At 41.7% G+C, this 15,008-nt stretch overlaps 1 protein-coding gene across 1 annotated transcript in view; it reads left to right on the plus strand.

The window, feature by feature from the left end:
• PRKN (parkin RBR E3 ubiquitin protein ligase) overlaps positions 1-15,008 on the plus strand; it is a 1,259,401-nt gene that overhangs the window by 1,099,450 nt on the left and 144,943 nt on the right. The gene's annotated exons all lie outside the window — the stretch shown is intronic.

Here is a 15,008-nt window from a genome sequence, read left to right on the forward strand (position 1 = left end):
GACAACCACTGTGTTTTTAATGCACGCTTCTGTGCAATTGAATTTCTGGGTGATTTTTATGGGACTTTATTACAAAGAGAATTCTATCCTAATTTCATCTTGCTTTCAGTAATTTGTCAGACCTGTAAAGATGGATCAGCAACAAATTCTTTGAAATAGAAAGTATGTTCTTCCATGGTACGAAATGAATATGTTTAGGCAAATGAATAATAAATTGCTCATATGTGGTCATTGTTTATCATTCTCTTATTCAGCATTTTGTCCGGAACTAAAGGCCTCCTGCTTTATCAACCCAACCCAAGACTCACCTCCAACTCCAACACTGTCTAGTAATTGTCAGTAGTTGTAACTCTTATAAGTTTGAGATCCTACAGAGGACAAACTCATTTCGGTCCAAGGTTTAATAAGTGACTGCACACATAGGAAAAGAGACCAGTAAACACTAGTTGATTAGTAATAATACCTAGTAACCATTTTGTGTCTGACTTGTCTCGGTTTAACGGAAAATCTTACTGATTTTACTCCAGTAGAGAGGAGGACATGGGGAACCTCGTAATGCCCAGCAGGAGGGTCACCCTGGCTCCAGCACGGGCCCACCATTCCCTCACCAGGGAGGCTTGGCTGAGCTGAAGCTGGGCTCCTGTTGTGTTTTGTGAAGACAGGGTGCTGGCAGGGAACCAGCAATGCTCTTTATCAGAAGGTAGTGAGTGGGGCCTGGCAGGGGCAGCTGCGAGGCTGGGACTCTGTTGCTTGGGTGGCCCAAGCTAGGACAGTGCCTGGCACTACAGCGGCCCGAGCTGTGCCTCTCTGTCCAGCCTTTGGTGCCGCAGGCCAGCTGTTTCGGGCTCTTCTCCTGCACTCCTGACACAGGGCGCTTTGTTTTGCTCAGCAGGCAGTAGGTGCCATGTGGAGCCCTCTCACCCCCAGGCAGCCAAGCCGAGTGGCCCTGACAGGGTCACCAACGTTTGAGGGCAGCCAGACCTGCAGGCAGGGGCCAGTCCACCCTCATGATCCTGTGCAGCCCCTCCCCACCACAGTGCTCAGCTGCCAAGTGAGGCAGTGAGTGTCCCCACATCCACCCTGGCCCCAGGCCAGTAGCTTTAATTTATGGTATCTGGAGATCCTGACTCACATGCAGTCAAATCTCCCTCCAGCTCGAAGCCATGGTGCTACAACCTTCTACCATTTTCGGTCTCCTGTAGGAAATAATAGTCCTCTAGATTTCAGTTTTTAAGTTTTTATTTGGAAATAATTATAGATACACAAGATGTTGTAAAGATAATACAGAGAGGTCCCAGGTATGGTTCCCCCAATTTCTCCCAATGGTTACATCTTTCATAACTAAAGTACAATATAAAAACCATGAAATTGACCTCGTTACCCTCTATGTGTATTCTTCTATGCCATCAGATCACATGTGTAGATTTGTGTAACTACCACCTCAACTCTTGGTTTTATTTTATTTCTGTATGGCCGGGTCCTTACCAAAGCAGAATTCCATGAAACCAAAAGATTCAGTGGTTCTGGTGCACTGTGATGTCACCATATGGGTAACACAATTTGATGATTCTAAATCAGCTTGCTGCTCCCAGATCCATAGAGATTGATCAGAACAAATGAACCTAAATAAATGTGTCAATCACATGGAACTCTGCCCTAGTCAAATGGACTCACCCGTGGCAATCACAAAATTATGATTGAAAACGTGTTCTCCAGATAAAAGAAGGCACTGGTCCTTTTGCTCCCATGTTGCTGATAGAATTTCTTGTTCTGAGTAGGACTTTCCTGAGGCAGACAATTACAAAACCTGTTTGCTGCATAATCACTCGAATTGAAACCAACACTATTACTATCAACTCAATAATACTACATTTTTTTCATAAACCAGAAAAAAATTAATTATTAAACCTGTATATTCAACATGACTTTCTAAAATGATGCTTAAAATGAGAAACAACTTCCTAAAAACATAAACTCGATTTTCATAATAAATGCATCCATTGAAATGACAGCTTATTCAAGAATCTTGTTTCTGCACTTTACTTCTTAAAGTAATATCTTTGAAACACTGGTAATGAACTGTTCTAAGTTTCTGTGGAGTAAAGTGATGTGAGTCTGGCATTGCCTTAGCGATGCCAGGATGGAGCTTCTTAAAAGTTCAGTTGATGATTATTTTTAATAATTATAGGCAGTACTTGCAGGTCATTGAGATAAATCACATAATGTTGAACTTCATACTCTTGGAGAAAAAATTATCTCTTTTGCCAGAGATTATCAGGTTATTAATTTTTTTCAGTGTGTAAGTAAAAACCATTAGCTTTTTTTTCCTTTTCCTTACATATCTAGCTATACTAAGTGATTATGCTTAAATGATGGTGATTTCCGTTGGCTAAAATCCCATTAGAAGAACTTCAAGGCCTGTCAAAATGAAAGTTACCCAATTAGTAAGCAGGTGCCATCAGATTTATAAGCAGTTGATGAGTATGTAGAAGTCTAGAAGCTCTGAAAATGGCAATGTAATCTTTTTCATCTTTATTTATTCAATACTCAAATCAATATTAGAGAGAATTTGCTTTATTATGGCTGCAGAATGAAATATCGCTTCAAATGAAACACAAATGAAATAATACAATTTATTCCTCGTTTTAGTGATTCTCCTTTAAATGTTGAAATCCTGATTCTTAGGGCCTAGGTGTCCCACAACTAAAAGCTTGAAAAATAAGAATCATCTGTAAAGGCAAGGTAGCCATAGAAGAAGAAATCCCACAAAATTACATGTACTATGAGTGTAACTATATAAAAACATATGCAGATGGATAAAAACTCACAGGACATCCAGAATAAAGAAAATTATTGGGTTAATATGGTGGTATTTATAGGTATTTTTGCTCCTTTTATTTTTAATAGTCCGTAATGCTATTATGTATTTCCTTATAATGCAGAAGAGGAAAACAGAGAGTGGCATGTTAATTTCTCTCCTCAGTACCATGTATACAATAGATATTCAGTAAATGAAGTTGGTGAAGGTATAACAATAAAAATGGAACTTATCAGTATAGTCAATTTACACTTTAATAGTACAATTTAGAGAATAGCCTGGAGACACTGCACGTTTGCTTAATATTTCTTTAATGAAGTAAGACATGTATGGAATTGCTTCCATGCATCTTGAGATGATGATATTTTCCCTGCTCCATCTTTAACTGGCCGTTGGGCCTCTTAATGCTCAGCTCAGAGCTCAACTGCTTGGGACCATAGGACCCTGTAACCACATCATTCCTGGTCTCCCGGTTCCCCCAGTGACAAAGGTTCCTTCTAGACTCTAGTGGCTGTGTCCCCTTCCCCTGGACCCAGTCTCTTCAAAGGAGGTCCCTGATGCCAGCTCTAAGCATCACAGAAACTGTCACCTACCCACTCTGATTTTCTCCTCTCCTGTCACCTCTGCTTCAACAGCCTGAGTCAGCAATGCAGTGTAGATTTCTCTCTCATTTCGTCTCATCTTTGTCCCTTGCATTCAGATCTGCTCAAGTTTATTCCCAAAATAACCTACCCTGGTATTATTCTGTTTTCATATCTTTCCCTCTTCACCCCTTATGTCCATAACCCCTCTGACCCCCAATAAAACTTTGACCCCCCAAAACTGTTCAGAGTCCCATTCCTAACCTTACATGGTCTGACCATGTTGTGCAGCCCAGGCCCCATTTATATTGTTTCCCAGGATCATGGCTACATTCAACATATAAGACGTGTATGTGCAACTTACCCAGAGTCCTTGGCAAGTTGAATAAATATCTCTAGTTTGCAGAAACGTGAGAAAGGAAGGTTTCTGGCTTTTCACTCTCTCTACTCCTCTTTCATTGATCCCTTTATTGATTCTTTCATTCATTCTTCCAATCAATCATTTATCGACAGTTCCTGAGATCCTAATTTGCCAAGAGATGTGCTAGATATACAGTTACAAAGGAGCAAGTTTTTGCTTTTGAGGTCACAGTTCCTAGAGTCCTCTCCTTCTAGAGGTAAAATAAAGGTTTATTTTAGATAGTGCCAAAATAAACCAAAAGTGGCTGAAGCAATTAATGAGACTCAATGGACTCCAACATGGATCCTATCAGGGGACAGGGGACAGGGCCCAGCTCAGGAACTCCCAGGAGGAGCAAGGCCTGCAGCCCCCAAGAATGACAGGGGACTCAGGACTGAGCCTGGAGCCAGTGGGTGGACAGTGGGGCTCCTATCTGGCAGGGAATCAGATCCTGGTTCTTTGGTTAATAACTATTGAAATTCTGATCATTACAGAGTAACTAGCATTTCATAGACCTGTATGGTTTACAAAATGCACATCTGTTGTCTCAGTTAGTCCCCTCTACAACTCTCTCATTAAAGCACTATTTTTGTCACCATTTTACAGAAGAGGAAACAAAAGTTCAGAAAAGTTAAATAATTTGCCCAAGATGATCCAGCTTCCAGTAATAACTCTGGGAGCTAAACCCAACTCTTATGCTCATTATAAAATGTTTTCACAGCCGTCATCATGAGATGTCCAGGGGGAAAAGCTGTGCTTACATTGTAAACCACAGGAGCAATGAGACACAGACAGCATGACTATGTGGGAACTGCGAGTCCCAGTAGAATTCCGAATTCAGATACCTCCATAGTAGCTCAGTTTGCTTACCTCCCTGCCTGCATTTACCTTAGAAAATGTATCTTGTAACATTAAAAAGAAAAAGAGAAAGGATCCCTTCAAAAAAAAATTATATATCTTAAGCTCAAATGGGAATATCCTGTCTTAGTTTGAAAATGTAATAGCTTACAAAGCAGCCAATTTATGATTTCTATAAACCAGCTTATTCATCTTCATGAGTCCCCAAAGAGGAAACTCCTGAATATCTGCATTCCTGGTGAGTGGAATTTGTCCTGGTCCTGAGCGGAGAACTCGTGGCAGGAATAGTTATATAGAGGCAAGGCGAGAAGGCATGTTGATGTCCAACGCTCCTGAAATTCTTATGCCTAGTGGTGTTGATTAAACCATATCCAACATTATGGAAGATTATTAGCAAGGATACTGTTTTTAAAGGCCAGAGATATTCAGAGAAAGGGAAAAAAAGCAGTGCCACCTTGGTTTGACTAGAAGTAATAATGCTAACTTCCAGCACCCATCACTGTGTGCACCAAAGAGACCAGGAGGATTGTAAATAAGAGTCAGATTGACCTGCCTTCAGTCACTCATCCTAGTTTTCTACACAGGTAGAATAATCATCCCACAACTTTAAAAAGTGGAACTTTAAAAAGTGGAAAGCTTGGTTTCCAAGCTTTATGGTTATTCTGGGTGCAGTATTAATGACAAACTTGTATCCTATTTAACCAGGAACCACAGTCCAAGCCAGATGTGTTCAAGATGGTGAACACAAGGAAGTCTAACATGATGACCATGAGAAATGTGCAGTTGTTAGCATAATTAAGTGTGTCATCCTTACCACTATGTGGCCCCTCCGGTGGCTTGTCAAGGACTCCTCTTTCTTGGCATGAATTTACTTACATTTTAGTAGCAATACATTTTATTTTTTATTATATTAAGTCTCACTACATCTGTTATCCCTCAGATCCTCCCTTCTGGACTAAGTATTTCTGCTTTCATTTGACTTTCCTGGAGGTTATTTCTGATGACTGGTCATTTTCTTCCAGTTGTTTTAAACCATTTTTCTGGGTTTGGAATACGCTAGTTATATTTTTGCAGCCTTCAGAGGGGTTTTAGTCAGAGTATTCTTTGACTAATAAAAGTGATTAAACCGCTCCTGTTACTGTTTAGTAACATTGTCCTTTAAGGATCTCTTTCCATTTTTAGACTGACACTGAGTCAATTAAGGACACTTGTTTTCTTATTCCCATCAAGCTACAACCTTATTTTGCCACACTGGTCCCTGACAGGAGAGTCTGATGCGGAGATGAGGCTGTAGCCTGAGTGCGCATGTCTGCACGTGTCGGGGAAATGGAGACACGGCTTCAGCTGAATCCTCACAGCAAGCCCAGCTTTCCCGCAGATGCAATGAGTGGAGCTGTGGGAGCTGTCTTCACTCAAGTGAGACGTTCTTCTCCCAGACTAATGTTTTCCACACCAGTTGGCAGATTTCTTTTTTCTAAGATGAACCCATCTGCCACTTGCGTCCCACAGTAACCTGGCAACTTGCTGCCTCGGCTGTTCTTTTTCATCTTGACCCCTGGCCTGGGAAAGCTGCAGTTTAGGGACACTACTTTAAAGAATTGTCTGGTCACGTGGGCAGGTCTGCGCTGTTATTTGCTCATGTCATGAGGGCCTGGTGTTCTTGAATAGATGGGCGACAGTATGACCGTAATTCCTAATGTGTCCAGTCAGTTGTCATGGACTAAAATCCTTCCCTGGATGAGCAAGTGTGTCAGATATGGCTGCAACATCCGTGTAAGATGCATTATCCTCCTGCTCATCCTTCATAGTGCTTATTTTCTTTAGCCTCATTGCCAGTTATGTGGGAGTCTAGAAATAAAGGGACTCATTTCCAGTTCACATCCACCATCCCGAGTCTTGTGGAGCTTATACTCTCTTGGAAAGGAAAATTGATACATACCAAGCATCCTCTTGTCGCCAAAGTTTAAATCATCTGAACTATACACATGTAGAAAAAAGGAGTCTACTTTGTATTCATTTTCCTTGCTTTTTTAAACTTACATTGTCCTTCCAAACCAACAAATTGAACTGCTCCTGCAGTGCAGAATGATTCAAGCCTCATAGGCCAGACTCTGCTGAGAATTGTCTTGTCTGTTTTTCAAAATCTCTACAAAGAACATTTATTTTCCTTCCTGGTAAACAGTGTCGCTGTTTATCAATATGTGAGAAATGTGTTATCAAATTTTAAGATAAACTGTCTTTTGTTATGGCGGGAGTCCATTATCCTAAGAGATTACTTCATTTTCTACACCAAACAAAAGATCAGTGGCCTTTTTAAAAATAGCATTTTCCATGTTGGCAGAGGAAAATCATGTCTGGACTGGCTCCTTTGATACAATAAAAAGTCTTTCCTTTATCCAGACTCAGTCCTACCAACACCCTCTCCTAAGACAATGGAGGGGGACACAAAGGGAAGGGGACCCATTTTCAACCCACTTCCCATGGAAAGGAATCTCTCTCCAAGACATTTAACTCAAATGACATAGGATTATACCTTCTGTCATTTCCTTTTAGGAGATTAAAAAAAAATGTAAAGTCTTGACTTGCTATTATTTCTTAAAAGTTATCAAAAATGTAACTTATGTTTTAATAGCCTTGACTCTCTTGGGTCCCTGAATACCCAGGCTGGTTACTTATGCAAATAGCTGTGCTGTGTAATTAGAGTAAAGCATTTTGGTTAAATTGCCTTTCTACACGGAGAACTCTATCTTAGACCAACCTTTGTAAATAAATGGAACCTGCTGGGTTTGAAAATTAGAATGCTAAGCACAAATGGGTACATTTCTTCAATAAGCTTTGCCTTTGTGGCGTTGGCCTCATATTCGATTAACTTGAAACAACAACTTAAAGTGGAGACTCAGACACAACGCCCTACTCCATAATGTCTCAACATGCCATGATGGCTGATTTATGACAAAGCAGAAAGAAGGCTCATCTGCACCGATTTTTGTCATTTTTAGCTGTCACTGCACGTAGAATTCCATCACCAGAGAGTGAAAAACTCTCAAGTTCATTTCCTTCAAAACCTTCTTTTAAAACACATTTTTATGAAAGTATTTATGTATAAAGAATATGTCTCACAGTGATACAAATGCCTTCAGAAATTTGTTACAGAAATAAGAAGGAAGGTAGAGCATTCATATCCTGGCAAGTGAATGAATACAGGAGCCCGTGGCGAAACTGGGCCTGCAAATGCACCTCTTGTGACCCATACAGGGTTGGCCTGCACAATGGCTTAAATTTTTTTTAACTAACTGCCATTTTTAATTGGGATATTTAACTTTAAAGTATAGATTTATAGCTTCTCTTAGGAAAAAAAAAAAAAAGAACTAAGGAGCTCATGCTACACTGGATGGGATTCTTGTGTGAAAAAAATCAGCTAACAATCGGGGCCAGCCTGGTGGCGCAGTGGTTAAGTGCGTGCGCTCTACCACTGGCGGCCCGGGGTTCACAGGTTCAGATCCCGGGCGCACACTGATGCACCGCTTGTCAAGCCATGTTGTGGCAGGCGTCCCACATATAAAGTAGAGGAAGATGGGCACAGATGTTAGCCCAGGGCCAATCTTCCTCAGCAAAAACAGGAGGATTGGCATCGGATGTTAGCTCAGGGCTGGTCTTCCTCGCACACACACACAAAAAATCAGCTACCAGTGAAGCACTGGCCCCTCCTCTAAACAGTGCAGGTGTTCAAGTTGCTGCCCTCCCACCTTCCTGCCCACCCTACCCCTCAGGCTCCAAAAACCCTTGAGTCAGTTACTTCTCTTTTTGAGGTTCTGCCATTCTTCTTGGTCTCCTGACAAATCATTGTTTTTCTGACCAGACAAATAAACCTTAGCTAATATTGGAACTAAATACTTAAACTACTGCTGAGAAAGATTTGGAACACAAAGTTGCCAAGGAACAGTTGCTGAGACAGCACTCTGGGGTCATTCTTACCAAAAAGAAAATGCCAGTGTGTTTCTGTGATGTTGTCACAGAATTATAACTGCCAAGAACTGTGACACCCTTCCCCTCCTATTCTTAGCTCTGGTCACTTCTGCGTTTGCCCTGGTGTTTAATTTGGGGCAAAAAAATTTAAGTGAGATGTAGATGAATTGGAAATGATTCAACTGAGAGTGACAAAAATGATTGAAACGATTAAAGAGTTGCAAAATTGATCTGTGAGGATAGGCGTGAGGAATTGGGCTTATTAAGTCTGAGGAATGGAAAGCCCGAGGTGGATTTACTCGGTGTATTAAAGGATATTATATAGATGATGCTGGCCAATGTTCTCTTGCTCTGCTGAGGACACAGCCATTGGAAATGGTCTTCAAGATAGCAAGGGAGAATTTTTAATCATGTCTAGTGGAGAATGCCGGGACCATGAGAGCTGTACCTTAGAGAAGCATTTACAAGGTAGAGAGAGCACTCATATCTATTCTCCTTGAGACAGGTTTTTTAAGGTTAGAGAGTCGACGCATAATTTTATATCCTGCTCTGCCTGGAGGCAAGAGTCTGTGCCAGATGACCTTTGGGGGCATTATCTATTCCTTTGAGTCTGCAGAGTTATAGAAGGTCTTGAATCTGATTTTAGTGTATTCAAAAGCAACTACACATCTGCTCCTAGCCATCAGAAACTAAACTACAAGGACACACATGTTTTTTGCTATTGAATTAACACCTGGAATCTCAGATATTCATGCAATCATTTCTTTTGTAATCTGTGATTGCAAACTAACAGTTATTAGTCTGCTGTGGCACTTAAAAAACGGTGCGGCTTTTATGCCTGTGTCATACTTCTGTTAGCGCACTTAAAAAACGGTGCGGCTTTTATGCCTGTGTCATACTTCTGTTAGCGCATTGTTTCCATGGCTACGTTTTATCAGAAACTTCACTACCAAAAATGAGAATATAGAAAGGCATTCTCATGTGCCTTCTCTGAGAAGAGAAGGCAGCTCACTTGTTTCATCTACTATTACGTTTTTTTGTTTGTTTGTTTTTTTGCTGAGGAAGATTCACCCTGAGCTAATATCTGTGCCGATCTTCCTCTATTTTGTATGTGGGTAGCTGCCACAGCATGGCTGCCAGCAAATGGTGTAGGTCAGCACCCAGGAACCAGACCCGGGCCACTGAAGCAGAGCACACTGAACTGAACCACTAGGCCACAAGGCCAGCCCCTACTATTATGTTTTGAGCACCTATTTGTGTACTAGGACCTGTGTTTTGCACAGAGCATACAAAGATGAAAAAGTGAGTCAAGGAACACATTCTCTGGGTGGCAGTGGGAGGAGCAATCCCAGCCCGATGAGAAAACCTGTTATTAAAATCCAGTTCACTGAATAGTGTAAGGAAGTTGCAGTGAGTACTAAAATGGAGATATGAAAAGGTGGAATCCCACCTAAGATGGTCAGAAAACATCAACTGTGTATTGTACCATTAGGAGCAAAGAGTAAAGATAAAGAACAGGCAGAGAAAGGAGAGTATGGGAGAGTATTGAAAGAAGTAAGAATCCCTTACTGGCAGCCATGTGCTAGACTGGGGGCTTCTTGGTCCCAGTGGAAGCTTGGCTGCACCCAGCAGCTCCCTGGAACTTGCCCTAGTGGCCTGACCAGTGGGATGCCAGCTAGCAGAAGAGATGGCAGATTATAATTGGTGGTGGCCACCCCCTCATCACCTTAAAAAGGATTAAGTCAGGTTAAGTAGGGGCAGACATATGCATAATGTGATTTAATAGTTTACCCTAGTCATTGTGTCTAAACTGAGGGCTGATGCCTTAAATGCATTTGATAGGAGACAGATCGTTCCATTCCGTAGAAATGAATAAGGTTTTCAGTGCCAAGCCCAACAGATACCTTGACAAAAATTCATTCACCCATCTAACCAAGACCTTCTTCTTAGCCCTACAGAATTTCCGGTTGAAAGGGAACTTAAAGCTTGGTCATCAAACCTCCCACACATGACTGGATCAGCTCCACACACCTTTCTTCATAGGCAGGCATCCAACTAAGTGGCAAGAAGTTCAGATCATTTAGGAAGAACTTTAAGAGAGGGATTAAAAAAAAAAAAAAGCTTTTCCTAACACTAGGCCAAAAATTACCTCCCTGAAACTTCTACTTATTGGTCTGAGCTCTGCTCCTTGGAGCTATTTGAGTTAGTTGAGCAGTCCTGTCTATGAAGCCCTTCTCTCAGGTCCCTTTTCTCCGGATCCTTAGCTTCTGCCCTTCTTCCAGCTTTCTGCCCTGTTGCTCCTTGCAGTTGCCCTGCCTAGATGGGCTACACTTTGTTGATGTCTCTTAAATTGTGGCTCCCCGAGCTGACCTCACTCTGTACCCCAGACCATTGGCACAGCCTGTGATTCAGTTAGCTCCTCTGTCAGCCTTATCGTACTTGTCTAAGAACATTTACATTTATAGTAATTAATATTTTGCTCTTACACAGTCAGTGTTATCCAGCACTGAGTGTGTGCCAGGCATCTCTCCACAAGCCTCGTTGGATGCCCCTCCCCTGTACGTCCTGGGCTCCAGCTCCGCCAGCCTGTGCCATCCTTGCCTCTGCTCTTGTCCTCCTCTCCCACTGCCCTGTTAGATGCATTGATTCCCACACGATGACCATCACAGAGCAATTGTTTTCTAAGCATTTGTTGTTGAATTCATGAACTAGGCAACTGACTTTTACCTTCTATGGAGTTAACATACATGGAAGTTCTGTGAGGTTTGTTCAGCTCACTCCTATATCAACTCCTGACTTACGATAACATAGGGGAGGAAGAATTATTCCTCTACCCTCTAGGTCCTTCTGGCTGGTCTAAGAATTAAATTGACGGGCCGGCCCTGTGGCTTAGCGGTTAAGTGCACGTGCTCCGCTACTGGCGGCCCAGGTTCGGATCCCGGGCGTGCACCGACGCACCGCTTCTCTGGCCATGCTGAGGCCGCATCCCACATACAGCAACTAGAAGGATGTGCAACTATGACGTACAACTATCCACTGGGGCTTTGGGGAAAAAAAGGAGGGAGATTGGCAATAGATATTAGCTCAGGGTTGGTCTTCCTCAGCAAAAAGAGGAGGATTAGCATGGGTGTTAGCTCAGGGCTGATCTTCCTCACAAAAAAAAAAAAAAAGAATTAAATTGACATGAGACAGAATGACAGAAGAAAAACAAAGTTTAATAACATGTATATATGGGAGAAACCTAGGAAAACTGAGTAACTTGCCAAAATGGCTGAGGCCACCACTTTAAATACCATCTTCAGCTAACGATAGAGGACAGTATTGAGGGTAGTGGTTTGGGACTTCATAGAGGAGGAAGGCAATTTACACGGAGATGGAAAAGCAAATGTTTGATAAACAAGTGTTTGCTGGGCCATCTATAGATAATATGATCCAAAAGAAAACTTTGATAAAAATGGGCTTAGCAAGGATCCTTCTAGTCTACCACACCCAGAGTTATCTATGGTGATGGCCTGTACTGGGGATAAGCCTTCTATCTTGGATTCTTTTAGGCAGTTAGGGAGAAGGTCAAAGTTCCTTTCAGAGTCTTTTCTTCTTAAAAATAATCAAGCCAAAGAGACACATTTTGGGGTGGCCAATTCTTATCCCCCACAATAGCAACTCAATCAATATGTGTGGGATGAATGAAGGGTCCTCCATCTTTTCCTGTCCCTGCACTCCTGAGGCCTATGACCCACTCCTGCCTGGCTCACTGTTCATGATAGTGATTCTCTGGGCTGGGAGAAAGGTCTGCCTGTCAGGGGGCTGTCCTGTGGAAAAGTCCCTGACAGGTCCCCTTGGCGATTCTGTTCTGCCCTACTGCCCAGCTTTTCCTCAGAAAGTCAAACTTTCCACAGCTCTGACGTGCAGATAACTTTGTGTTCAGGATTTTAAGTCATACTCATTTAATTTATATAGTTAGTTTTGGCTCATTCTTCTAGCCTCTTGAGACCCTCTGGCTCTTTCTTCAAGCATCTAATTTATTGACCATCTTATAGCTTTTTCACATCTTAAATCATGAAAAATCACATCTTCTATTTCTACTTCTATGTCATTGATATGGCCTTAAAAATGTATTAATATCTTTTCTCATGCTACAGGAATAAACGTGGTAAAATAATAATATACCATAAGTCAAGGTTGAAAATCCAGATTATGGATAAAGCAAGAGTTAGGCCAACCGCAAAGGCCCCGTGATGCTATAATTAAGCCTAAGGCATCTTGATAATCAAGGCAGAAAGGAGGATTGTGACATAATTATCATTATCAGAATAGAAGCATACCAACTCCTTTGGAGAAGCAAGCTTTTCCTAACAGTCAATTCTAAAAGAATTCTGACGTTTGACTTTGTATTGTGGCCACCCTATGGTGTGATGAATGATATTTACGATCTCTCTTTTTTTTTTTAATAGCAACTGCAGTCCTCTGTCCCATTAGTCTGGACTGCTTCTGATATGACTTTCAATAGAAGTGTAGTGGCTCTCATAGTGGGGCCCTGCAGGCAGAGTACCTGCCTTGGAAGCGAGCTCAACCATGCATTAGCCAGTCAGCTAACCTCCATAAACTTCCCTTAAATGGGAGTAATTAAAGTCCCTACCTCCTGGGGTCATTGTTGCCATTAGATGAGTTAAGACATGTAAAAAGCTTAGCTCAGTGATGGCAGAGGTTATTTAGAATAAAAATGGTACTTACACATGTGTTGTGAGAATGAACTAGATAATGTATGTAAAGAACACAGTGTCTAGCAAAGTATAAAGTTCATGAGTATTGGCTATTCTCTGAGAGACCTTTTTATGACTTGTTCCAAAAAGATAAAAATCTCCAGAATGATGTCAATAAATTACTCAATTCTCTGTGCTGCAACAGCAACCCATTTACACCCCCCCGCCCAATTCTACCCCCTTCTAACCAATCTAGTATTGCAAATAATGTCCAGGTCTACCTCATCCCATTTCCTTTCTCTAAAAGGGAGATCAATTTGCAATTTACAATACACAACTGGTGTTTGCCTCTGGTAGGAAAACACACCCTGAAGGTCACTGGAATCGTTCCTTCGACTTCCATAAAATAGTAGGATTTTCCATTGATGGAGAAGTTTAGTATGCATTATCTAACTCAATCCTCACCACAAACTCGTAAAGTAGTAAGTACTATTCTCTTCCTAAAACTAAAATGAAGAAAATGTGGCTTAGAGCAATTAAGTGGCATCTCCAGTGGCACCTGGCTACTAAGTAGTGGAGTCAGGTTGTGAGTTGCTGTCCATCTGCTCCAGAGCAACTGCTCATAACTGTTACACACCATCCTTCCCCCTGGTCACCTCTGGGTGGATCAAGCCCACCTCATTCCCTTACCCACACTTTTACATCATCATTAGTAGTAGTCAATACGCACTATGTCATAACTCTGACCTTTCTATAAATGCACAAATCCCTTTGGAATGGCACCCCCAAGGCCCCTCTTTCTCTCTTCCCTGTTTATTGCTAGCCTCTTCTTGAAGGGTACCCTTATTAGACCCATCCCCACAAATCAACACATATAAATCACAGATCAGATTATCCCATGTTTTTGAATGTCAGAAAAAATTCTACAGTCAAGGGACGTTGTTTGGGAGGAGGAGGGGTGGGAATTTGAGCAGCTTAGAATACTGAAGAACTTGGCTTACTTCCTAAGTATGGTTAGAACTGGTACTTTACATCAATTATGTAGACTTGTAGAAACTGTCCTTTTGTTGTTGTTGGTTTTCCACACAAAGTTGTTCATGAGCTTAGAGGAAATATGGTATTGACTTATTTCACAGTTAATCGCCTTATGCCTCAGTTTCCTCCACTGTAAAATGGGGATAGTAGTGGTACCTCTCTCAAAGGTGAGGATTCCATAAATCGACATGTCAGAAACACTTGAACAGGGCATGGCACAAAATGGGCATTATTATCAATGATGATGATGACAACACATTTCAGTGGTGCTTCATGTGATCTATGAGCAGCAGTTTTTAACACAACTCATGAAAAAGAAGTTTTTATACCCAGATGATTCAATAGTCAGAGTATTGCTCTCTCACTTGGCTGATAACTAAACCCTGCAGACTTTTCCTCTCGTGTCACTGACAGCATTCCTCCAGTGCAGTTGCATCTTACAAATGTGCTTTTGTATCCTCCTCAAGGACCTGACAAATAATCGTACTATGGGGAGGCCATGTTACTTTAAGGAAATTCTTGCCTGGCCCAGCCCCTGACTTTGCTTTATAGACCCTCAGCAACCCATAGGGGGGCATTCAAGAAGCTACTGGGACAAGGCCTTGGACAAGTCCAGAATGTGAGTCAGTATACAGAACAAATGATCAGTT

This window comes from Ceratotherium simum, chromosome 38 (assembly GCF_057802395.1).
Source record: "Ceratotherium simum simum isolate JZ-2026a chromosome 38, ASM5780239v1, whole genome shotgun sequence".
NCBI lineage: Eukaryota > Metazoa > Chordata > Mammalia > Perissodactyla > Rhinocerotidae > Ceratotherium > Ceratotherium simum.